Source organism: Meles meles, chromosome 1 (genome assembly GCF_922984935.1).
Source record: "Meles meles chromosome 1, mMelMel3.1 paternal haplotype, whole genome shotgun sequence".
Lineage (NCBI taxonomy): Eukaryota > Metazoa > Chordata > Mammalia > Carnivora > Mustelidae > Meles > Meles meles.
The window spans coordinates 160,822,530-160,845,796 of NC_060066.1; the positions used below are offsets into that span (position 1 = coordinate 160,822,530).

Consider the following 23,267-nt stretch of genomic DNA (forward strand, 5'->3'; position numbering starts at 1 on the left):
AGGACTTTTCGATGTGAAGGGCTATTACCAGGCTCCTTAAACAATCATTATGAATATGTGTAGAAACACAGAAAATACTTAAAATAAAATGGAAGAATGAAAGAATAATTGTCATTATGGAGCCTTTCCTAGTGGCATTGGGTCAGTGTTCTCCCTTTTTATCTTATAGCAACTGTGTGCTGAAGGTATTTTTACACTTTAGAGAATCAAGGCTTAGAGGTAAATTTTTCAAGGACTTGGACCTGATCCGAGAAGGAGCCGACATTCTAACCTGGATCTTCTGACTCCAAAGCTTTCCCAGGGTTTCCTACCAATAACATGTAAACTATGGCCACATCAGGTAAGTGGGGGGGTAACAGACAAAAGTAGGTAGCAGCCCTAGGATGGTGGGCATATGGGCCCAAAGATGCCTGCTGTCCTTTTGAAACTATCACTGGGGAAAACACACACACACACACACACACACACACACACACACACACACGAAATTAAAAAAAAAAAAAAACGCCAAAAAACGCCTCTGCCCTTTCAATAGAGAAGTCAGAAAAAATATGTTGAGTGTAACAAAAATATGTTGAGAATAAACATTGTTTATTCTTGCTTTTTGTATGTTCTCATAGAGGTTGACAAAATGGGAATTATATGTGTATTTTTAAAATTTCTTGCTAGCTTTGGCATAATCAGGCTACTCCTCCCTTCCCCCCATTATCTGCAAATTAGTTGAGGACACATACCAGCAGTTCCTTAATTAAAAACAAGATTTCAGGTCTCTAGCTCTCTGTGGATTAAGGATAGCGAGCAGGTGGAAGTTTCTCCCCACGAACAGCCCAGACCAGCTCTTCTGGGCAGGAGCCAGTCTCAAGGTGGAGATAAATAGGGTGGCACCATTTGGTTAAAGTAGGCCATTTCATCTGCTCAGGGTGTGCCCTTTCCGGGACAGAAGCCCTTGCCCGGTGGGGGGGACATGTCACCATTTTGGTTCCTACTGTCTTTCACCTTTGGGTCTCAAGCCTTGATTCCTGATTCTTTGACACATTACAGTGTTCACTTTATACAGTCAGGAACCATGCAACTTTTAAAATTTTATTTTATTTTTCCAGTGTTCCGGGATTCATTGTTTATGCACCACACCCAGTGCTCCATGCAATACCTGCTCTCCTTAATACCCACCACCAGGTTCACACATCCCCCCACCCCTCTCCCTTCCAAACCCCTCAGTTTGTTTCTCAGAGTCCACAGTCTCTCGTAGTTTGCCTAGCCCTCCGATTTCCCCCATTTCACTTTTCCTTTCCTTCTCCTAATGTCCTCCATGTTATTCCTTAAGTGAAACCATATGATAATTGACTTTCTCTGCTTGACTCATTTCACTCAGCATAATCTCCTCCAGTCCCATTCATGTTGATACAAAAGTTGGGTATTCATCCTTTCTGATGGCTGCATAATATTCCATTGTATATATGGACCCTATCTTATTCATTCATTCGTCTGTTGAAGGGCATCTTGGCTCTTTCCACAGCTTGGTGATTGTGGCCGTTGCTGCTATAGAACATTGGAGTAAAGATGGCCCTTCTTTTCACTACATCTGTACCTTTGGGGTAAATAACCAGTAGTGCAATTTCAGGCTCATAGGGAAGCTCTATTTTTAATTTCTTAAGGAATCTCCACACTGTTTTCCAAAGTGGCTGCACCAGCTTACATTCCCACCAACAGTATAAGAGGGTTCCCCTTACTCCACATCCTCTCCAACACTTGGTGTTTACTGTCTTGTTAATTTTGGCCATTCTAACTGGTGTCAGGTGATATCTCAGTGTGATTTTGATTTAAATTTCCTGGATGGCTAATGATGATGAACATTTTTTCATGTGTCTGTTAGTCATTTGTGTGTCTTCTTTGGAGAAGTGTCTCTTCATGTCTTCTGCTCATTTTTTGATGTGATTATCTGTTTTGTGGGTGTTGAATTTAAGAAATTCTTTAAAAAAAATTTTTTTTAAAGATTTTGTGTATTTACTTGACACACAGAGAGAGAGATCACAAGCAGGCAGAGAGGCAGGCAGAGAGAGGGGGGAAGCAGGCTCCCCGCTGGGCAGAGAGCCCAATGTGGGGCTCGATCCCAGGACCCCAAAATCACGACCTGAGCCAAAGGCAGAGGCCTAACCCACTGAGCCACCCAGGCACCCCGAATTTGAGAAATTCTTTATAGATCCTGGATATCAGCCCTTTATCTCTAGTGTCATTTGCGAATATCTTCCCCCATTCCATGGGTTGCCTCTTTGTTTTGTTGGCTTTCCTTTGCTGTGCAGAAGCTTTTGATCTTGATGAAGTCCCAGAAGTTGATTTTCGCTTTTGTTTTCTTTGCCTTTGGAGACGTGTCTTGAAAGAAGTTGCTGTGGCCAATGTTGAATAGGTTACTGCCTATGTTCACCTCTAGGATTTTGATAGATTCCTGGCTCACATTGAGGTCTTTTATCCATTTTGAGTTTATCTTTGTGTATGGTGTAAGAGAATGGTCAAGTTTCATTCTTCTATACATAGCTGTACAATTTTCCCAGCACCATTTATTGAAGAGACTGTCTTTTTTCCACTGTGTATTTTTTCCTGCTTTGTCAAAGATTATTTGACCATAGAGTTGTGGGTCCATATCTGGACTCTCTACTCTGTTCCACTGGTCTATGTGTCTGTTTTTGTGCCAGTACCATGCTGTCTTGGTGATTACAAGCTTTGTAGTAAAGCTTGAAATCAGGCAATGTGATGCCCCCAGCTTTGTTTCTTTTTCAACATTTCCTTAGCAATTCAGGGTCTTTTCTGGTTCCATACAAATTTTAGGATTGTTCCAGCACTTTGAAAAATGCTGGCAGACTTTTGATCAGGATGGCATTGAAAGTATAGATTGCTCTGGGCAGTATAGACATTTTAACAATGTTTAGTCTCCCAATCCATGAATTCAGTAATGTGGCAGGATACTAAATCAACACACAGAAATGAGTTGCTTTCTTATACACTAACAATGAAAATACAGAAAGGGATATTAGAGAATCGATTCCATTTACTATAGCACCAAGAACCATAAGATACCTGGGAATAAAACCCAACCAAAGAGGTAAAGGATCTGTACTTGAGGAACTACAGAACACTCATGAAAGAAATTGAAGAAGACACAAAAAGATGGAAAAGCATCCCATGACACGCATCTTCTAGTAATAAAATTTCTGTTCTAGACTCAAAACACAGGGTATATTTTCCCACACCTTTGTGGAATATGTGCCTTTTACGCCTACAGTAGGGCCTTTTATATGCTTTGAAGGCCTTTTCATTTGTATTTTGCCATTGGAGATAATATCCCGTCAGAATTTGCAAGTGAAATCGTAACAGACCTGACTAGGGTACAGTGGAGATGTTTTGAGAGCTACAAACATTCTCCATGATATTTCTCAATATAGTTCATTCAGGGCCACTCCCCATTTTATAGATGAGGAAATGGAGGCACATGCTTAGTTAAATGATTCGCTGGAAGTCACTGGTAGTGAAGACAGCTGGAAGCCAGGCCTATAAATCTAGTGTTTACCCCACTCTCCCACAGTGCTGTAGTATGTATTTTCTACAGAATTAATCTAAGACTTGAAATAAATCTGATCAGATTCCAATGGCTGTTTAAGGTTAAAGATCTCCCATGGCTATAATTTTGTATTTTATGATTGCAGTAAATGTTGTAGTAGTGGAAGGAGTCTAGCGAGGTATTGTATGCATTTTAGACAATTCCTATTGAGTGGAACTTTTTTTTTTTTTTTTAAGATGTATGATTTGAGAGAGAGCGTGTGTGTGAGTCCAAGGTGGGGCAGAGGGAGAAGCAACTCCACCCTGAGCAGGGAGCTCCATGGGCCTCAGGGCTCCATCCCAGAACCCTGACACCATAACCTGAGCAGAAGTTAGACTCTTAACCAAGTAAGCCACATAGGCACCATCGAATGGAGCTTTTTAGAATGATGGAAGTAATCTACACTGTGCTGTTCAGTACAGTAGCCATTTCTTTGTCTACTTGATTACTTGAAATATGGCTGGTGTGACTGGGGAAATGAGTTTTTAATTGTGCTTAATTTAAGTTTCAGTTCCGACATGTGCTAGCAGCTGTTGTATTTAAGAGCAACAGTTCTAGACTCCTTAATGTTTTCTTGAGATTGCCACCTGGATATCTCAAAGTTAACAAGGGCAAATCAGAATTCTTTTCTTAAAATAAAGATTATTTTAGAGAGTGTGTATGTGAGTGGGAGAAAGGGGCAGAGGGAGAGAATCTTCCAGCAGACTCCCCACTGAGCGAGGAGCTCCAGGCAAGGCTCCATCCAGGACCCATGAGATCATGACCCGAGCAGAAACCAAGAGTCGGACACCTAACCAACTGAGCCACCCAGGTACCCTGGCCAAATCAGAATTCTGGACTTTCTTTCCTCCCACAAACTGTTTGTCCCTCAGAGAAGCTACCATTGACCCAGCTGATTGAGCCAAAACCTTGGTGTCATCTAGACCCGTTCCTCTCCCTCATCTCTCTCATCTCTTCATCAGCAGGTCCTAATTATTTTACTTCCAGAACCTATCCTGAATCCATTTACTTCTCTCCATCCCAACTGCTACCATCCTCTGCCAAGGTACCATCATACTCACCTAAACAAGTGAATGGCCTCGTAACCTGTCACCACTGATCCGTTCATCCACTGTTGCCTCTTTCCGGCTTGTCCATACAGCTGCCAGAGAGACACTTAAATTCTTCAGTAGGTCCCATCACTTCGTGGTTATGTGGGAAAATTTGTAGAACTTGTCACTGTTTGAAGTTATCTTAGGGACTTCTTTGCATATGTGTTTGTTTTCTGCCTCCTGTTCTGGCGGGAGGGTCCCTGTATCAGGAACCTTGTTTACCTCATTCACTGCTCTGTCTCCAGCAGTACAACCATGCCTGGCACAGAATTTGCACTCCGTCAGCCTCTCAATAACAATTACATTCATGTTTATTGTGGAAGAAGAGGAGCTAGGAAGGAAGAAGAGGAGCTAGGAAGAGTCAAAACACAATCGGTTGTTACTAGTTTGGTTGTTAATAACTGAGATAATGCTGGCGTCCATAAATATGGGACTTTGGTGGTGTCTTTTATGTTGCAGTAGGAAGGGTGGGTGTTACGGCCCATTGCCTTTATCTGCGAGGGGTAGGTTGGGCCACCGTCCTGATGCCGCCTCTGATGTGAACAACAAAGAGCTCTTTCTCTCCCTAGAGGTCTGTGTATGTCCCAGATCTTGAAACTTTTGTCTTTCCCACTGTTAGAGAAAGAGGAATGTCCTCCTCCAAGGCCACTTTTTATGTCCCTCGGAGGGGAGTTTAGATAGTGCTGGAAAGAATCTTATCATCGAATTGCAGGGTACAGAATGGCAAGGCATGACTGGACAGCAAAAGGGGATTTGCAACATGAGACTTACTTAAAACAGTATTTGGAATATACTCATATTCAGTTACTTGAAACCAAATAAACCTTAAGAAGGAGGGCTTTGTGTCCTTTTTTTTTTTTTTTTAAATCTGAATATCCTATTTTTTAAAGGAAAGTATCTTTTCCGGCATTCTTTTATAATGGTCAGCCAAGGCTTTCGGGGGCATGTTATTACTTAGATCCTTGTGCAAAGTTAAGGGAAGCTGAAGAACTTGTTGGAGGCGTGATTGAGTTGGCCAAGGTCTGAGTTTCCTCTGTTAAGGAGATAACCACCCGTCTCACTGGCTGGATTTAAAAGATGAAGTTAAAACTTGCTTTTTGTTTCATTAAAGGACATACTTGGACACTCTTTAGCCCAGTGTGTTTTTATTCACAGTCTGGCTCTGCCACTTATAAGCTGGGTGACCTTAGGCTGCTGACTTCTCTCTCTCAGTTTGCTCACCTACCAAATGGGTTCATTAAAGAACCTACACTATATGGTTACTGAGTAGATTAAAGGAACATGCAAAACACTTGGAACAGTACCTGGCACACAACTCCATAAAAACCAGCTTTTATTATTACCAGTAGTAGTAGTAGTAGTCGTCGTCGTCGTCGTCGTCGTAGTAGTAGGTATTTCTCAGTTGAACTGAGTGACTCCGGCCATGACTACAGAGAGAGTTGTCCCTAAGTCAGCCAAAGGGGTTCACAAAGGCTTCCCAGGGAAGGTGACTTCTGAACTGAGACCTACAGATAGGCTGATAGAGTAGAGAAAGGGTGTGTTTGACAGAACAGAGTATGCAAAGGCACGGGGAGTGAGTGAGTGGCATTTAGGGACCTGTAAACAGGTCGTGTGGCTAAAGGACAAGATACCTGAGTGCTCAGGCACAAGACCACTGTGGCTTTTGAGTGCACTGAGGAAGTTGGACTTGATCCTAGAACCCAGAGGAGGCCACTGAAGGACTTCCAGCAGGTTCCGGCTCAGCCTGCGAGAGCAGGTGGCAGCCTCCCGCGCTGGCCTCAGCCCAAGGCCTGTTGATTCTAAACAGTGTCACTGACCCATCTCCTTTCCTGCTGTTTGGGCATGGAGGTCACACGCGTGGACCTTGTTTTTCTCATTAGGTGTGATTTCTTTGGGGACCATGGATTAAGTAAAAAGGATGTGTTTTCTGAATTCCTTCCTATTGGATTCATCCTCTCTTCCTCTCCACCCCTGTTAAGACAGATACAGAGGTGTCCAACTTGTAGACCCCCTTTGAGAATCTGATGAAAGTGATGGACCCTTCACTCAGAAAAATCACAAAGACAAGATATTCTGAAGACTGACACCCCCCCCCCCCACTGTTAACCCCATACTGTACTCCTACACCTAGGCCTGACCGCAGGCCTGCTTATGGTAGTTTTGCTCTCACTCCATGTTGTTTTTGTTTGAATTTGCTAGCACAACCCATAACCCCTCCATCTGCCATCACTGCTATTATCTGACTATGTGTCATGAGAGCAGCCTCGAATCACTTGGTGGTTATAATTAAAACTGAAAGCAATTACCTTATTTTGAGCCATTCACACTTAATTGAGAGTCCAGTGGCTAAGGACATGAGTCTGGAGGCAGACTACCTGGAATAGAATCCCAGCTCTGTTGGGCGTGTGGGTGGTGCAGTTGGTTGAGTGCTCAGCTCTTGGTTTTGGCTCAGGTAGTGATCTCAGGGTCATGGGATCAAGCCCCACATCCAGCTCTGCGCTCAGTGGGGAGTCTGCCTGAGATTCTCACCCTCTCCTTCTGCCTCCAGCTCCGTGCTCATGTGCTCTCTCCCTCTCTTACGTAAATAAATTCGTAAAAAAAAAAAAAAAAAAGAATCTGGGTGCCTGGGTAGTTCAGTCATTAAGCGTCTGCCTTCGGCTCAGATCATGAACCTAGGATCCTGGGATCGAGCCTGTCATCGGGCTCCCTGGTCAGCAGGAAGCCTGCTTTCCCTCTCCTTCTGCTGCTCCCCTGCTTGTGTTCCCTCTCTCACTGTGTCTCTCTCGTCAAATAAATAAATAAAATCTTTAAAAAAAAAAAAATCTCCACTCTGTCACCATCATAAAACCTTGAGTAAGTTACTTAACCTCTCCATGCCTCAGTTTCCTCATTACAAAATGGGAATGATAATACATTTACCTCATAAAGTTATTGTGAGGATTAATTGAAGTAGTTGCCAAGAATAGTTCCTGGCACTAGTAAGTGCTATATAAATATTTGCTATTATTATGTGATTATTTCTAGTAAAATGACATCATGAATGGGGTAATGATGGATTACTAGGAACAGGAAAATAGATGAATAAAATCTCCATAGGCATTGGACTGACTTTGCCAGTACCTGTGAAGGCCAAGATTGGATTCCTTTGGTGTCTGGTGTGGCTACCAGCCAACATGGCTATTGACTACTTGAAATATGGCTAGTCTGGGTTGTGATATGCTGGGTCTTAAAGATTGAGTATGAAAAAAAGCATGTGAAATGTCTCATTAGTGATTTTTCTGTTCTTTATATGTTGAAATGATAATTTTCTAGATCAGTTCATCTAAACATTAAAATTACATCCACTTCTTTTGCCTTTTCAATGTGGTTGCTCAAAAATATAAAATTGTATCTATGGCTTGTGGTCTAGCACTGTTGATCAGCACTGCCTTAGGCTCCCCTTACTGATAAAACGAGAATTGGGGGTCATTTGTGATCAGGTGGCCACTATCAGGAAGCCTTGTATCCTCTTCCCATTGGTCTTCAGGTTGTGCCAGACCATCCGTCTTTTCCCGGGTTCTATAAAGGGAGCCATGGCTTGGTCCCAGCAGGAGGGCTGAGGGACCAAGACAAGAACAACAACCAAGGAGGCTTCCTCTGACTTGGAGGGGTTTGGACGAAAACACTACCGTTTATAGTACTGGCTTCACACTTCTAGCACTCTCTGAAGTAAATGAGAGAGTGCTCTCTATTCAGGACGTTGAAATACGTAGGCAAAAATCTCTCCCTATTCCATCAGGAGCCAGAAAAAGCTTTGCTAATCTTTAACTAAAAGAATAAATATGCAACATCATGGCGGTCCCTTGGGACCAAAAGCACACCCTTCCTGAGTGTGATTTACTTACAGCGTGTTTGCTTAATTCTATTTCAGATTCATTCCACCACTTACAACCTGAAAACGGTGGGCCCCAGGAAGTCTTACTGGTAAGTTCTCTTTCAGTTTTAAAACAATGTGACTCTTTGACATTATTTTTGAAATGATGTTTCATGCTTCTAAGTTAGATACATCCCTACGAGTGCTATGATTAGATGATGTCTGTTTAGTCACACTTTTTTTTTTCCTCTCTGAAATGATTTAAGATGTCTCCAAGCCTTTAAAAAAAAAAAAAAAAACCAGTCCATGTTCCTTTGCTAAGAACATGGTCGGAAAAGATCTATGATTACATGCCAATACTATTAAATAAAACTTTTTCATTTTCTTGCAATGAAACTATTTCCAGGCCCCTGTTGATGGTCTGCTTGTGTCAGGCAGTATCCAAAACAACAAAGTGTTATTTCAGCCAAGGAATTTAGACAGTGCCTTGTAGTGTGTTGTAATGAAAATTGGCTCACAGCTATAATGTATTAGTTTTCTTCTTGCTGTAATTTTCCTCTCCTCTCTCTTTGAATCTAAATGTGATCGTTGGACATAGCAGTTATGCAGTGGCAGAAAACTGACTTTAGAGTTAGGGAAGTAATATACTTTTTTTTTTTTTTTTAGTAATATACTTTTTAAGTGAGAAAGTTTCTGGGGCTTCGTGTAGCGTCACTCCCTTGTGCTGAAGTGATACCATCATTTGCAGTATGTAACAGTTAGCTTTTGCTGCATAAGGAATCACCCCAAATACACTACCAGAGATCTGAGCCAAAATTTCCTGACTCAAAGTAACAATCATGTCTTTATCCTGCAATGTTGTGGATTGGCAGTTTGAGCTGGGCTCTGCATCATGATTCTTCTGATCTCTGTTGGGACCACTCCTGTCTCTCCAGTCAGCTTCAGGTCCAGGTCAGTTAGGCTTTGTTTCTGAGAGTCACCTGGCTGGTAGCAGATGACAATGACTCTAAGATGTGTGTCTTACCATCCTTCAGGCTACCCTGAGCATCTTCCCATGCAGTTGGGCAGGGAACCAACTGAAAGCAGAGTGTCGGGAGCCTGAGGCTAACGTGAGCTATATGGCTGGGCTGGATTCAAAAGGCAACAGTACAAAGTCAGCTCCTTAGTAGAGGAGCTGCCAAATTGTACTGTGGGAAACCTGGATACAGGGAAGGAAAGGACTTCCTTTGCCTTTTCAGTGTGGTTGCTCAAAAATGTGGCCACAGCCACATTTATGGTCCTGTCCTATGGTGTTTTTGAGTCACATGAAAAAAGAAGGGCATAGAGTGAGGGCTCAGATCCACACCCATCCCATAGCCCACCGCCCTCTCCCCCGTCCTGATTGCCAGTCCCTGGCACTGCCACCTGGCATCTCAGTTGAGCAGGCTCCAAGGTGGTCTTGCCAGTGCCAAAATGCCCACGCTCCAACCCTCCCTCCATTCGCCGCCACCACACTGGTCTTCCTTCGGCTCATCCCTCAGGCTGTCGCGCCTCTCTCAGCGTCTCAAATCATCCACAGCACCGGCCTTGACTCCTCTCTCTGGCTTCTCCACATCCTTCATCTGGCCTCACCCTCTCTCACTCACCTCCCACTACTCCTTTTATTCCAGCCAGACTGGTCCGTTACCATTTCTCTTGAGGATACCTCCTTCCCTCCTTGGAAACCCTTCAAATTCTGCAGGACCCGCTAGAATTTTCCCTTCTCTGTGATAAGGCCTTCCCTGCCTGTGTGTGCTGTCTGAGACCTGTTCTCCTCTGAACTGCTTCAAAGCCAAACGCTTTTGTGCGGTTCACTCTCCTCACCTTGGCCCGTCTGCCTTTTCCAGTGCTCTGTCAGGGCTCCCTTTGAACCTAAATGTGATTGTGAGGAGGGAACAGTTACACAGTGGTAGAAAACTGACTTTACAGAGCAGATGGCTACCCAGGCCTTCCTCGAGGGACCCCACACAGAGGGCTGAGAGGGTAGCAGCTGCTTAGCCAACCAGGAGGCAGCATGGACCCTGTGCTTGGTCGTCCCTCAGCAGATCATCAGGGTCTCATGAGGCACCTATTAAAATACAAGCTCATAGGCCCTTCCCCTGGGCCATCCCCATTTATTAGGTCTGGGGTGGACCCCTGGAATCTTTAAGTGCTCAGATGATTCTCATGTGATTGCTATGCAGTTGGCAACCACTCGTTATGGAAAGAACAAGACATTTATAAGAGACCTGGTTGGAGCCCTGACCCTTCTGCTTCTGCACTCAACCTAGCTGAGCTCCAGAAATAATGTTTAACTTAATGGCCTACCAAGAAGATCTAAAAGGATGATGTATGTGCCAGAGATTTGTGAACCATAAAAGATAATGAAAATGCATTATGGATTATGGATCTGTGGCTGGCCACTGTGCAGAAAGGGGCAGTGACCTTCACAGTGGTGGTCATGGTGGTGAGAGAGGAATAGGCAGGAAGTCGTCAAAGGGTAGTCATTGTGGGATCAGTAACAACAGCAGTAGTCATCGTTGGCGTCAGCTGTGTTTTTGAGTGCTGGCTCTGTGCCAGGCACCGTGCTAACACTTTACGTAGAATTCTTTGAGATTTACAAGAAGATTCTCCCCCCCCACCCCCCTACCCCCGTTCAGTTGCATCTCTACCATCATTACAGCCTATTCCATTAGTGACTGAGTCCTTTGGGTTTTTACCTTCTTCAGAAAACCTGGTTAAAATGTCCTCATCCCTGTGAGAAGGAATGCTACCAACCGTGGACAACCTGTCATTGTCCAGTACAAGGTCCTGTAGAAGTGTGAGCTGCTTCGATTTGATGGGAGGAGTTGGAAAAGGGAAACAAGCAGTAGTCCTAAGGAGAAAGTAGGTGTGGGATGCACAGGAACGGGCCAGAGGGCACCAACTGCCCAAGGAAGAACGGGGCGGCGGGAGCTATGCAGGCACGAGGGCGGGAGGAGGCAGGGGGAGGACCGAGCCATGTGCTGACAGGCTCAGGGCTGTTCCTGGTCCAAGGCTACCACCTTCTCGGCCTGCTCACCTGGGGCTGCCCTGTAAGAACTACCCCAACAGGCAACCTTTGTAAAATCATCTTCCTTTCACCATCCCATTTGTTTCACGGTGTTTTGATTGCTGATGCTCTAATATACATACTTGTCTCCTTTCAAAGAGCTTTGAGGTGGCTTTTATTTTATTTATTTATTTTTGGTGCAAAAGGGTGGTTTTATTTCTTTTTTTATTTTAAAAAGATTTTATTTATCTAATTGAGAGTGAGTGAGGGCGGGGGGGGGAGAGAGAATCTGAAGCAGACTCTACATGAACACAAAGCCTGGCACGTAGGTCGATCCTACAGACATGAGATCGAGCCGAAACCGAGAGTCAGACACTTAACTGACTGAGCCACGCAGGTGCCCTGAGGTGGCTTTTAAATACACACATAATATAATGAGACCCAGAAAAATAAGGAAGGCAGGAAATTTGTAGGGGAAGTTAGAGATAATGTTGGGCTCCCAGCACGGGGTGAGAGCCCATACATGAGCTGTGAGGTCCCACAGTCTTGCCTTGGAGCTTCTGGGTGGTCGTTCCCAGAAAGAACCCCTGGTCAGGTAACAGTGCAGAGAGGCAGGAGGATACAGACATGCTAGTTACTCAGAAGAGGTTATGACTTCGAGTAATTTCTCCACAGTGCTCACAAAGAGGAGACCACATAAGGTTGTGAACAACATCCTTGTAACAAATAGTGAAGGCTATCCTGGGTATAGGTGAATAATGTAGTCCCTGGGTGAAGTCCAAGAAAAGCCCTTCCTGTCCAGGTGTGCACTTAATCCAAGGATAAACTCTAATGGTTTCAGCTGGAATCTCAAATACATGTATTTGCGCCCCACCCCCATCCCTTATCAGACTTCACAGATTGTCGCAGTTCTTGATGCTGAGCCTGGGCATCTGGCTGTGGACCAAATTTGGCACAGGAGTTGAAAGTGACTTACCATCCCTGTTCTGAAAGAATAATAAACAGCTTCCGAAAGGACTCCGTGAATATTATTTCTCCCCAGTCTCAAATCATCACGCCCTGACTCCATCTGCAGAGTGGCTTTGGGCTCCAGAGAAATAGTATCGACCATGTCCATTGTGACCTGTTCGTCCTCTTTCCTTGCTCCACAAGTGTGTCTCCTTCTTCTTTGAGCCCCCTGGCTCTAGGTCACTTCTGATACTGGAGCATTCAGGTGAGAACCGGGGCAGTTGGAGAATCTCATGGGAATAGGAATAGCAGCCTGTAAGTATTTGCTTGCTGTTAATAAACAATAACCTGGGCTAGCCTGGGTGACTGTTGTGCACTTCTAGGACTTTCTTCTTTGGGACAGAAACTTTGATATTTATTTGCAAGAAGTAGGGTCTGGTTGGTGGCAGCACTGGTAAGAAGAACTGTCGGGCAGAGCATCAGGTGAAAGTAAGGTTAAGCCTAGACTTTTTGTAGGAATATTGCAGGATGAAAAACCTGTAATTCAGTAGGGATCATTGTCAGAGAGCAGCCTAGATTTCCACAAGTACTACCAATGAATGGAAACTTCCTTTTGGGCTTTATTTTCATTTAGGCCAGGCTTATTTGTTATTTTATTATTATTGTTATTTATTATTGTTGTTATTTTGTGTGCAAGTAACAGAAATCCAATTTAAACTAGTTTCTTGACTTACATGAATAGGATGTCCATACTGGAATGGACTTCAGGTATAGCTGTATCCAGGAGTTCAAAAGATATCATCAAGCCATTATCTTTCACTCCCTCCACCTTTTTTTTTTTTTTTTAAGATTTTATTTGTTTATTTGACAGAGAGAGATCACAAGTAGGCAGAGCAGCAGGCAGAGAGAGATGTGAAAGCAGGCTCCCCGCTGAGCAGAGAGCCAGATGCGGGGCTTGATCCCAGAACATGAGATCATGACCTGAGCCGAAGGCAGAGGCTTAACGCACTGAGTCACACAGATGCCCCACTCCCTCCAACTTTTGGCTTAGCTCAGTGCTGTCAACTTCATTCACAGGCAAGCTCTTCCCATACCATGGTGCCAGAGGTAGCCATCAGTGTTATATGGCCATCATCCTCACCGCTGTGGATCTGAGTGAAGAGACTGCCTTTCTTGCCATTGTTCTCACAATACCAAGGAGGAATCTTAGCTGGCCCAGTTTGGATTCCCTTCCTGAATCAACTTGGCCAGAAGTACACAGACAGTAAGCAGTATCTTATTTGGCCAGGTTTTGTTCATATGGCCCTTGAGAGAGGTTGAATCCCACCGGAATCCCATAGAATGGGGTCCCTACAAAAGAAGGAAGAATTTCATTATCAGAAGATGGAAGTAAGAGAACTCTGAGCAGATAAAACTTTTGGGTACCAGAGTCCACTGATTTAGAAATTCTGAATTGGGGATTCACTAAACTGAGAAGGTTTAAAATTAGCTTCAGTTACATTGACTACCTATTCCAGGGTAGGTATCATGATCAGGACTAGCAACAACGAGCATATGGAGAGGTGAAGGATGGGTGACCCCACCGTGGGATCAGGTAGGCAGCTTTGAGCCTACGAATCTTCTATCGTATCCCCAGAATCTAGAGGAGTGACTATTAAACTGGAGACAGGGAATGGGCTTCTCTGTAATCCATTGAATGAATCAGTGAATGGGCTTCTCTAATTATTTGTAAAATTGTGGGTATGTACTTTTTCTTTTCTTTTTTACTGGAAAAAGGGATTCTGTTTCCATCATTGTCTTAGAGGACTTCATGGCCCCCTACTGTTTGAGAGCCATTGCTCAGGCTTACTTAAATTGTTTCAGATTTGGCCAGCTTAATCTTGTGCATTAGTTTCTTGGCTTGGCTCAGCTAATAAAGTTTAGTGTCCATGATACACATAGTTCCCTACGGAAGGGGCACGGTGATGTCAGTGGCTGAGTATGTTTCATTAAATTGCATGTTGAGGTTTTTAAGCATATGTAAACTTTTTACAATCCCAGTTGCCAGTTACCAAAATGCTGACTGTGGTGCCAGGCTCTGTGCTATGTGCTTTACCTGCATTATCTGAACCACTTATTTCTACCCAGAACTAAACTTCCGTGAACCTCGGGTCTTTTACGGAAGCACTGACTAGAACCAGCTCCTCCTGGCTGCCTCTCTGAGAACACGGGATACAAACTCTGTTTTTCCTCTTCCCCACATCAGCTGCTGTGGGTCTTCCTCTCTCCATCTTTCCATCCACAGGTGATAGAGCCATAGAATCCCAGAGTTGGAAGAGACTGCTCAGATCACGCTGTTCAGTGGTTTTCAAGCCCTGCCCTTTGGTTTTCTAGTTTCGGGACTCCCAGGAGGGAAGGCTGGGCAGGACCCAAGCTCCTACCCTGCTTCAGCCACCAGTGTCTGCTAAAAACCACTCATCTGTTACAGTAAGAAGGGTTACGATTAGATGTCAGACTTGAGGTTGAGTCCAGGCTACTGCTTTATTTACCTACCTGTGTGACTCTGGGAATGTTGCCTGACCTCTCTGAGCTGTAGGTTCCTTAGCTGTCCAAGGATATACTAACAGCTGCCTCGTGGAGTTGTTAGGGGGACTGAATGAGATAATATCTGTAAAGCCCTTGGTCTCATGCCTTGCACATAATCTGTGCTTAGCAAAGATTAACTGTAACTGCTACATTGCACACGTGACATGAGACCTAATTAAGGCACATCTGTATCCTTTTTTTTTTTTAAGTTATTTATTTATTTATTTAGAGCAAGCATGAGCTGGAGGAGGAGCAGAAGGAAAGAGAGAGGGAGAGACTGAATCTCAAGCTGACTCCGCACGGAGCCTGACATGTGGCTCAGTCTCAGGACCCTGAGATCATGACCTGAGCAGGAAGTCAAGAGTCAGGAGCTCAACCAACTGAGCCCCCAGGCACCTCCAGCTTTATTGTCTCCTGCTGTTCCTTTAAAATTTATTCTGTGAGGTGTGTCTTTCCCCCATTTTCTTTTAAAAACTTGATCAAGCTGAGATGCCTGAGTGGCTCAGTCGGTTAAGCATCTGCCTTCAGCTCAGGTCATGATCTCGAGGTCCTGGGATTGAGTCCTGCATTGGGGACTTGCTTGCTCGGCGGGAGCCCGCTTCTCCCTCTGCCTGCAGCTCCCCCTGCTTGTGCTCTTTCTCTGACAAATAAATATATAAAATCTTTAAAAAAAAACAAAAAACAAAAAACAAAAACTTGGTCAAGCCTATGACTCTTTCCTCGTGATTCTTAGGCAATAAGAAGTCTTGCAGCCCCTTTAAGTAACGCACACACGTGACACATACACATTTATTTTGGTCTATTACACTTTATAAATGCATGGTCTGGCCTATAAACAGTCAGCATTCACTCGAAGAGAAGACTTACCCCCATCTTGCCAGTACAGGTCTTCCCGTCTTCCAGCTGCCCACAGTATCAGGTCCCCCCAGGTGACAGAGACGGGGAGGAAAAGAGGAAGGTTCTTACCTGACTGCTACCATCCTGCCTGGCAGTGGGTGCTCTGAGCCTGGCTGATGGGTAAATGGACTCTCTCTCTCTCCTGGCTGCTTCTGTGGCTTTCTCAAGGACTCCCTCCTGGAACTTTCCATCTGGATCTCCCAGCACTCACGCAGTGTGTCTCCTGCTGGCTGTGACCATCAGCCAGCCGCTTCTGGTTTCCATCTGTGTTCTCCCATCCTCAGGCTGAATGAAGCCTGTTGTGTTGAACCTGTTTTAAGGAGACCAAGGCTGACATTCCTAGAGCCCAGAGTTCACACTACTTCACACCCCTGCCCCCTCCGCCCAGAGGAGGGGGAGAGCAGCGACTTTCCCTGACACAGCCTTCTCTTCTGCCACCGGAGGCCTCTTTAGTGTCCCCCTCACATTTTTGTTCCTTCAACAGGAATTGCATACCAGTCCCCGAACTGTAGAGACCCATGTCAAGCCTTCCAGATGCTGCCTTTGAAACCCTTTTCTCAAGGCTTGAAATGAAAGGCCAGTTCCTTCCACCCCAGCCATCCTGGGAGGGGGTAGGAACCAGAGCACTTCAGAGGAATCTGCCTAACAAAATCCTCCGTCACTTTCCACTGCCCTGAACCTGTTTATATATCCTCCTTATGGATCTTTGAGCCAGCTAGGTCAACTTCTTAGGAATTTCCACATAATGGTCTGGCCCCATGCTTTGGAATTTCCCATCTGTTGAACCTTGATGCTGGAGTGGAAACTTCCACTTTAGCATCTTGTTAGATTAACTCTTAACCTCTGGCTAATACAAGGAACTCCTCTCTAACACCCCTAAAAGCAGCCCTTCATCCTGTGCTTGAAACCTGGGCAAGCATGGGGAGCTCCCTACCTCCTTCTTTCCCTCCCAAATGTCCTATTCCAGTTGTCAGATAACTTGTTGCTGCTGGGAAGGTGTTGCTTCTACAATGCCAAGACTGGGTCCCTGCTACATTCCCTTTAATCGGGTCAGATGTGTGTGTGTGTGTGTGTGTGTGTGTGTGTGTGTGTGTGTGTGTACGTGTACCCCAGACTGAGAAAATCTGCTTGGGTGGCAGATTTCAGGGGGAGGCAGGGCTTCCACTGACACCCTGCCTCTAAGACCCAGGGAAGCCTTTGACCTTGCTTTTCCCTACCATGGTTTTCTCTACTGTGGCACCGAAGTGCACTTGATACAACCCCAAGAGAAAGCTAGCATTTGGAAACTCCATGCTTCACCACTATTTCTCATGTTCATGACCCTAACATAGTTTGTTTTGTTCTGAGAGCTGATTTGCCATGCTTCAGGGGGATTTTTAATCAAGGCTCCATCCGTAGTTTATGAACTCTCAAAAATGAATGCTTGCGGAATGTGGTCTACAAGAACCACCCCCCCCCCCCCCGCGCTCTTTTGCAGTTTTTCTTTTGTGCTTGAGCATCCTCAAGGGGGTCTTTGGCTTTTCCTGCCTTCTCCGGCCCCAGCCCTGTGAACCTGGCCTCTGTGCTGAGGTGCCCTCCTTTGTCATGTGCACGCTGCTTGGGCAGCTGTGGTGGAAAGTGGGTCACCCTGCATTTGGGTCCCCCACACCCTGGCAAAGGCAGAGTCCTGGATGAGCAAGTGACACATGCTAGCAAGGCACTTGAGTCAGAGTTGGAGGCTCTTTGGGGCCGATGGTCTAAGAATGTATTAAATGCATTTTGGGCGATTCCATCACTGGATCAGTTTCCCTGGCAGGACTCAACATTGTGTATCCAGATGTGAACCTGGCTCATGCTCTCATGTTATCTTTGCTGGCTGTTTATAAAGATGGCAGGATGTCGCTCGCCCCTCCTCCATTCCCCCCTTCTGTGCCCTCCCTCATGCCCCAGATGATGTTGGAGCCAGGGGCTCTGAGGGGAGAATTGCACGCCCCTACCGCTTATCACCTGTGTTCTTCTCTTGGCCTGAAAGAATATAGTATTTTCCATTTGGCCATTCAAATATCTAGATGTATGAAATAGCTAGTAGGCTGCTAACTAGAACATTCTTTCTATTTGTACACACTTTATACCTGGGAGGTGCATAGCATAGGCACATAGACCAGAGTTCAGACCTTTCCTTAGCTGAGATACCTTGGGCAGAGCCTCTGAGCCTCCGTTTCCCTATTTGTTCAATGAAGGGTAGTGCCAGGTGCCTCATAAGCTAACTGCATTAAGGGAAGGCAGTCATGTAATGAATTCAGCACAGAGGCCTGTCACATAGTATAGGTCCAAGAAATAGTAGCTGTTATCATTGTTTGCTTTTGACTGTTGGAATGATTTCTTAAATAACCTTGTAGACTTGGGGAAAGTAGCCCAATTCTTTAGCAGTTTCTTTTTTTTTTTTTTTTTTTTTTTTGGATCAAATAGCAATTTGTGAAAAAATCAAAATGCTTGCAACTACCTGCTTTAAAAAAGTATCTTGTAAAGCTCCTTTGTTCTTTGTAGTGTACAAAGTGACTTTTGGTTGCAGACACAGCGTGGCTCAAGGGCTGGCTAAGAATAAAGCTCAGCCTGCCCAGCCTCAAATCCACCTCTGAGCACCTTGGACAAGTCATTTACTCTTAAAGCCTCGATTTCTGCATTAACACAATGAGGGTAATACTTCATGGGTTATTGAGAGAGTTAAGTGAAATCATCCCTATGAATTGTGTAGCACAGTCTGGACACCTAGTAAACACCCAAATAAACACCAAATAACTCTCTTCCCATCACGATACCATCTTCATTTTACAGGTGAGAATTTATAGAACATTTTCCTTGCGACAAATGGCTTCATGAAGACACTTTTCTATGTAAGAAGTTATTCTCACTGTTCTGTTCAAGAAAGAATGAGAACATTCAGGAATGGGTTTGCTTATAAATACCAATCTGTAGCATATACGAAAGCAGGCTACATTAACTAAACAACTTGCTATGCATGGAAAAAAAAAAAAACCTAAACAACTTGCCATCTCTTTAGGCCTCCTCTCATTTTCTTGTAAAGATTTGGCTAAGCGGTTTTGCTACTAGACTGGGAGAAATTTATATATTATTTTTACAAGGACTGTGCAAATATGCAAACATAGCTAGATTTGGCTAGGTGCTCTAAATTCAGATCAGTTTATTTTGTTCTCTTTAAGTCTGGCAGAGTTGGCACCTTCGGGGAGCCCAAGGAAGTCTTGAAAGGAGACATGACCTTCCCATCAGGAGGAGGGGGAGAAAGCCAAGTCTGAGGTGACAGGATGACTGAACATGGGGGCGGAATCTTGGTCAGGCATGGGGGGCAAGCTGGCATGTGGCGGAGCTCATATTCCCAATGAAGGAGGTTAGTTCCCTGTGCCAGGACTGTGCGGGGGTGCCCCTGAGCACTTCTTTCCTAGGATCCTCCTTGGGTGACGGGCACTTCTGGGGCAGTAGAGCTCCTCCGGGCTCCTGGGGTCTTTACCAGGTGCCTACGCTGTGCCAGACACAGGGTCTGTATAGAAGGCAGCAGCAGCATCCTTTGTGGGACTGGTTTTGAGGTCTGTGTAACTTATGCCTGGACATCTGTGGTGAATGAATTACCCAGCTGAGCAGGAAACCCGCTCTGACATTGGGTGAGATGTATTCGCCTCTGCAAGCCGTTCAGGAGTGCTCTTTCTTTACACAGGAGCTGGAAGCCTGGCCAGTGAGCCAGAGAAAAGGGAAGTGCTTGGGCCTCAAGGAGGGGAACAGGTAGAGGGGAGGCAGCCAGGCCACTTTCACTGGTCGGTCAGAAGGTGTTTACTGTGCACCTGCGACAATGTGCCTGGGGCAGGGTAAAGAGGGAGCAGAACCTAAGGGGACACTTTCAGCCACTGGCCACTTGCAGTCTTTCTTTCCCAGCCCCTGAGTCCACTCCTTGAGGCGAAAACTGAGCCCTGAAGCCTGGGTGGCTCAGTCGGTTAAATGTCTGCCTTCGACTCAGATCACGATCCCAGGGTTCTGACATCGAGTCTTTTTAGGTCTCCTTGTTCAGCAGGGAGCCTATTTCTCCCTCTGCCTGCCACTCCCCCTGCTTGTGCTCGCTCTCTCTCACAAATAAAATCTTTATAAAAAAGAAGAAGAAGAAGAAGAAAAAGAAACTGAGTCACCCGACCTTAAAAATACCCACTGCCGTTTTGTAGACAAGGCTTGCGGAAACCTGATTGCCAACACACTCCTCAGCCGCCATGGTGACCAGGGAGCTCATGATGGTTATGATGCTTAAGCTTAGGGCCCTTCCCCTGCAAGGACCCCTTCTGATGGCCTGTGGCTAATGGGCCAGCACTAATTTTAAATTCTTCTAATAAGAAACCCCCAAATTATATAATTTGCACACAAACTAGGTCTGTTCCTAGGCCAGGGAGAACTGGCACACACACTCCGGGTCTTTCTCTCTACCCTGTCATGCTGTTACCTACTGAGACACTAAAATTCCAGTTTGTCCCAGCGTTGAGTACAGATTTGGCCCCTGTGTGTGACCTCTTCTGTGCCATTATCTGAGTTCCCCCTGGGAGCATCTAACTCTTTCAGGGAAGGGGACAAAGGCCCAATGAGGAATTGCTATCTGGGCTCGTTCGGGGCCAGCACTTACCCTCGGGAAGAGGAAAGGACCCACAATTCCTGCAGGAAGGCAGGGCGGGGGCTCCCAGACCTCTAGCAGTTTTTGTGGTTGTTCTGAAGGAGGCCTTGCAAAGGAGTCGGGTAGGAAGCAATCCTGTGTAAGGCATTAGCTGGCCACAGTAGGCCCAGTGGAAAATTCTCCTTAAAAGAAAAAAAAGTAATATCCTTGAAACTGTATCAGTGTTGGCAAAACCATCACCCTGATCAAAAGTTTTAGGAGAATAGGCCTGCCAGCCTCCAGGATGATAAAGTGTTCCTGCCCACTGCCCTTAAGTCCCTTCCATCCTATTGCACCAAAGGGCTGGAGTGCTTTGCTAATCAGTCAGAATTCAATGTATTGAAAACAAGTGAGAAGAGGGGAAATGTCCCTTTTTGTACTTGAATATATTCCTAGCGCTATGCACGAAAATGCAAGTTTGAAAGGAATTTCCTTTTCTAGTGAAACGCTGGCCAACTTCGCCCCCTGGAGGAGAACTAGAGAATTGTTTAAAAAGAGCCATCTAAGTGCAGCCTAAGGCATCCTCCTTGTTCTGACTGATAATCTGAAAAGAAATTGTCAGCCTGTGATGAGTCAGGATAGGGGCCTGGTCTGTAAGACATTTTTTTTTTTTTTGGTTGTTCTTTTCTTTTGCCTTGAAACAAGTATTCTTAACTTAGGTGTAAGTGCTTGTTTTCTGTCTATAAAGAAAAAGGTTAAAATGCTACCAGGTTTAAGGCTCACACCTATTAAACCACAGTGGATTTTTTTTTTTTTTTTTTTGCCAGATCTCTTCACCAATGCTAATTATGGAAAATTACTACCAGTATTGAGTCTCCTTTTAGTCCTTGAAGTTATGGTAGAGACAAAAACAATCAAAACAGAAAATTTCAACCACCAACTGGAGACATATGAATGATCCTAACTTACAAACTTTAGCTTACCATTGCCCACACTGGAATCTTTTTTGAGTTCTTCCTGCTAGTTTAAACTACTTGCCTCAGTTCATTCACCCTTGCTACTGACACCTGCCAGACAGTCGCTTTCTGTCACAATTAGGCCAACTAGGTAATATTTACTTCACTACAACTTTCTATGCTTTTTGTATATTTTTAAAACCAAGATGCAGGGTGCCTGGGTGACTCAGTGGATTAAAGCCTCTGTCTTCGGCTCAGTTCATGATCCCAGGGTTCTGGGATCAAGCCCCGCATTGGGCTCTCTGCTTGACGGGGAGCCTGCTTCCTCCTCTCTCTGCCTGCCTCTCTGCCTACTTGTGATCTCTCTCTCTGTCAAATAAATAAATAAAATCTTTAAAAAGAAAACAAAACCAAAATGCAAAACAGAATCAGAGATGACATATGAAAACCTTCCCCTATATTTCATCTTGTTAAAATATGATTTTATCCTGACACCTTTATTAATCCTTTGTTAATTACTCACCTGCTTTTAATAACCAGATCTGACCTGATTCTTGCGCTTCTGTTGTGTCTTCTATAATGAGAGCCTCCATCATAAAAATCTCATCTACTGTCTTTTGTTCACCAAGTAGTAGTTCATGACCCTTGCATGAATGTTTATCATCTCCATTGTTCTAGATGTTCATTCCCCAAGTGGGGGACACAATCATAGTATTTTTATTAGTAATGCTTTAAATAGTTGTTTTTCCTTTCTCTACCCTCAGAAGTCCTGAGATGCACCTTAGTATTTGAGGGCATGGCATTGTTAGGAGGCTGTTTGTTCCTCATACATCGGATTCGTTGTGTACTTGGGATGGTTTTTCCTAAAAGAAGGATGGGAAGGGAAAGAGCATGCATATACCTTATAGGTTATTATTGTGAATCTTGTAAAAAAATATATTTGACAGTGGTTTCTAATGATTATTGATCATAAGTGTATGTATAGTATATAATTTTTCATCTCGTGCAATTTTTATGTAAGAAAAACATTGCTTTGACCATGTCCTCTGTTTGCTTTTTGCACCCAGTGTACGGATACCAATTGTCCTAAGCACTAAGTAGGCATTCCTAGGAAGCTGTAGTTCCCCTGATTGCTCATTTCTCACCTCGTGAGGCACCTGACAAAGCTGGGGGTGGCGGGTGTCAGCCCGGGGAGCCGGAATTCCTTCTGGCCTTGTCCCAGTCCGTAGCACAGCCAGGTTGCTTTTCTCTGTAAACACTTACACCCTCCTTGCCTACGGCTGCAGCCACCACCCATGTTATTTGGAGGAGAATACACACACGCCCCTTTCTTGGTCATCTGTCCCCTTTTCACTGTTGAAAGGGACCATTAATCTAATGTTGAGACAGCCTGATTCATGAATGATTCCTTGACGTTCAGGTAATTGCAAGACTGAGCAACATCAGAATGGCTTGCAGGTTCCCTCTCATTTCAAGGAATTGTCAAGCTTTCATTATTACTCACAAGTTGCAAACTGCTCAGGTTCAGACTCCGCTGACTAGGACAGTCAGGACGGAGGGGGGCAATGTTTGCCACGGAGAAATGGGTGTTTGGGATAGGGCAGAATAGGGGTTCATGTTTTTAGTCAAGGGCAGTATTTTGCGGACATACTGGTGCAGTTTTGTGGCAAGTAGTGTGAGATGAAGTGAGAGACACCTAGCGGCTGACCCTTTCCC

At 44.7% G+C, this 23,267-nt stretch overlaps 1 protein-coding gene across 2 annotated transcripts in view; it reads left to right on the forward strand.

Annotated features, from left to right (window-relative positions):
* GNG12 (G protein subunit gamma 12) overlaps positions 1-23,267 on the forward strand; it is a 129,819-nt gene that overhangs the window by 43,093 nt on the left and 63,459 nt on the right. For both annotated transcript variants that reach the window (XM_046021610.1, XM_046021619.1), the window contains exon 2: positions 8,594-8,646. The gene's annotated coding sequence lies outside the window, so the exon portion shown is untranslated. The remainder of the gene's footprint in view (positions 1-8,593; positions 8,647-23,267) is intronic.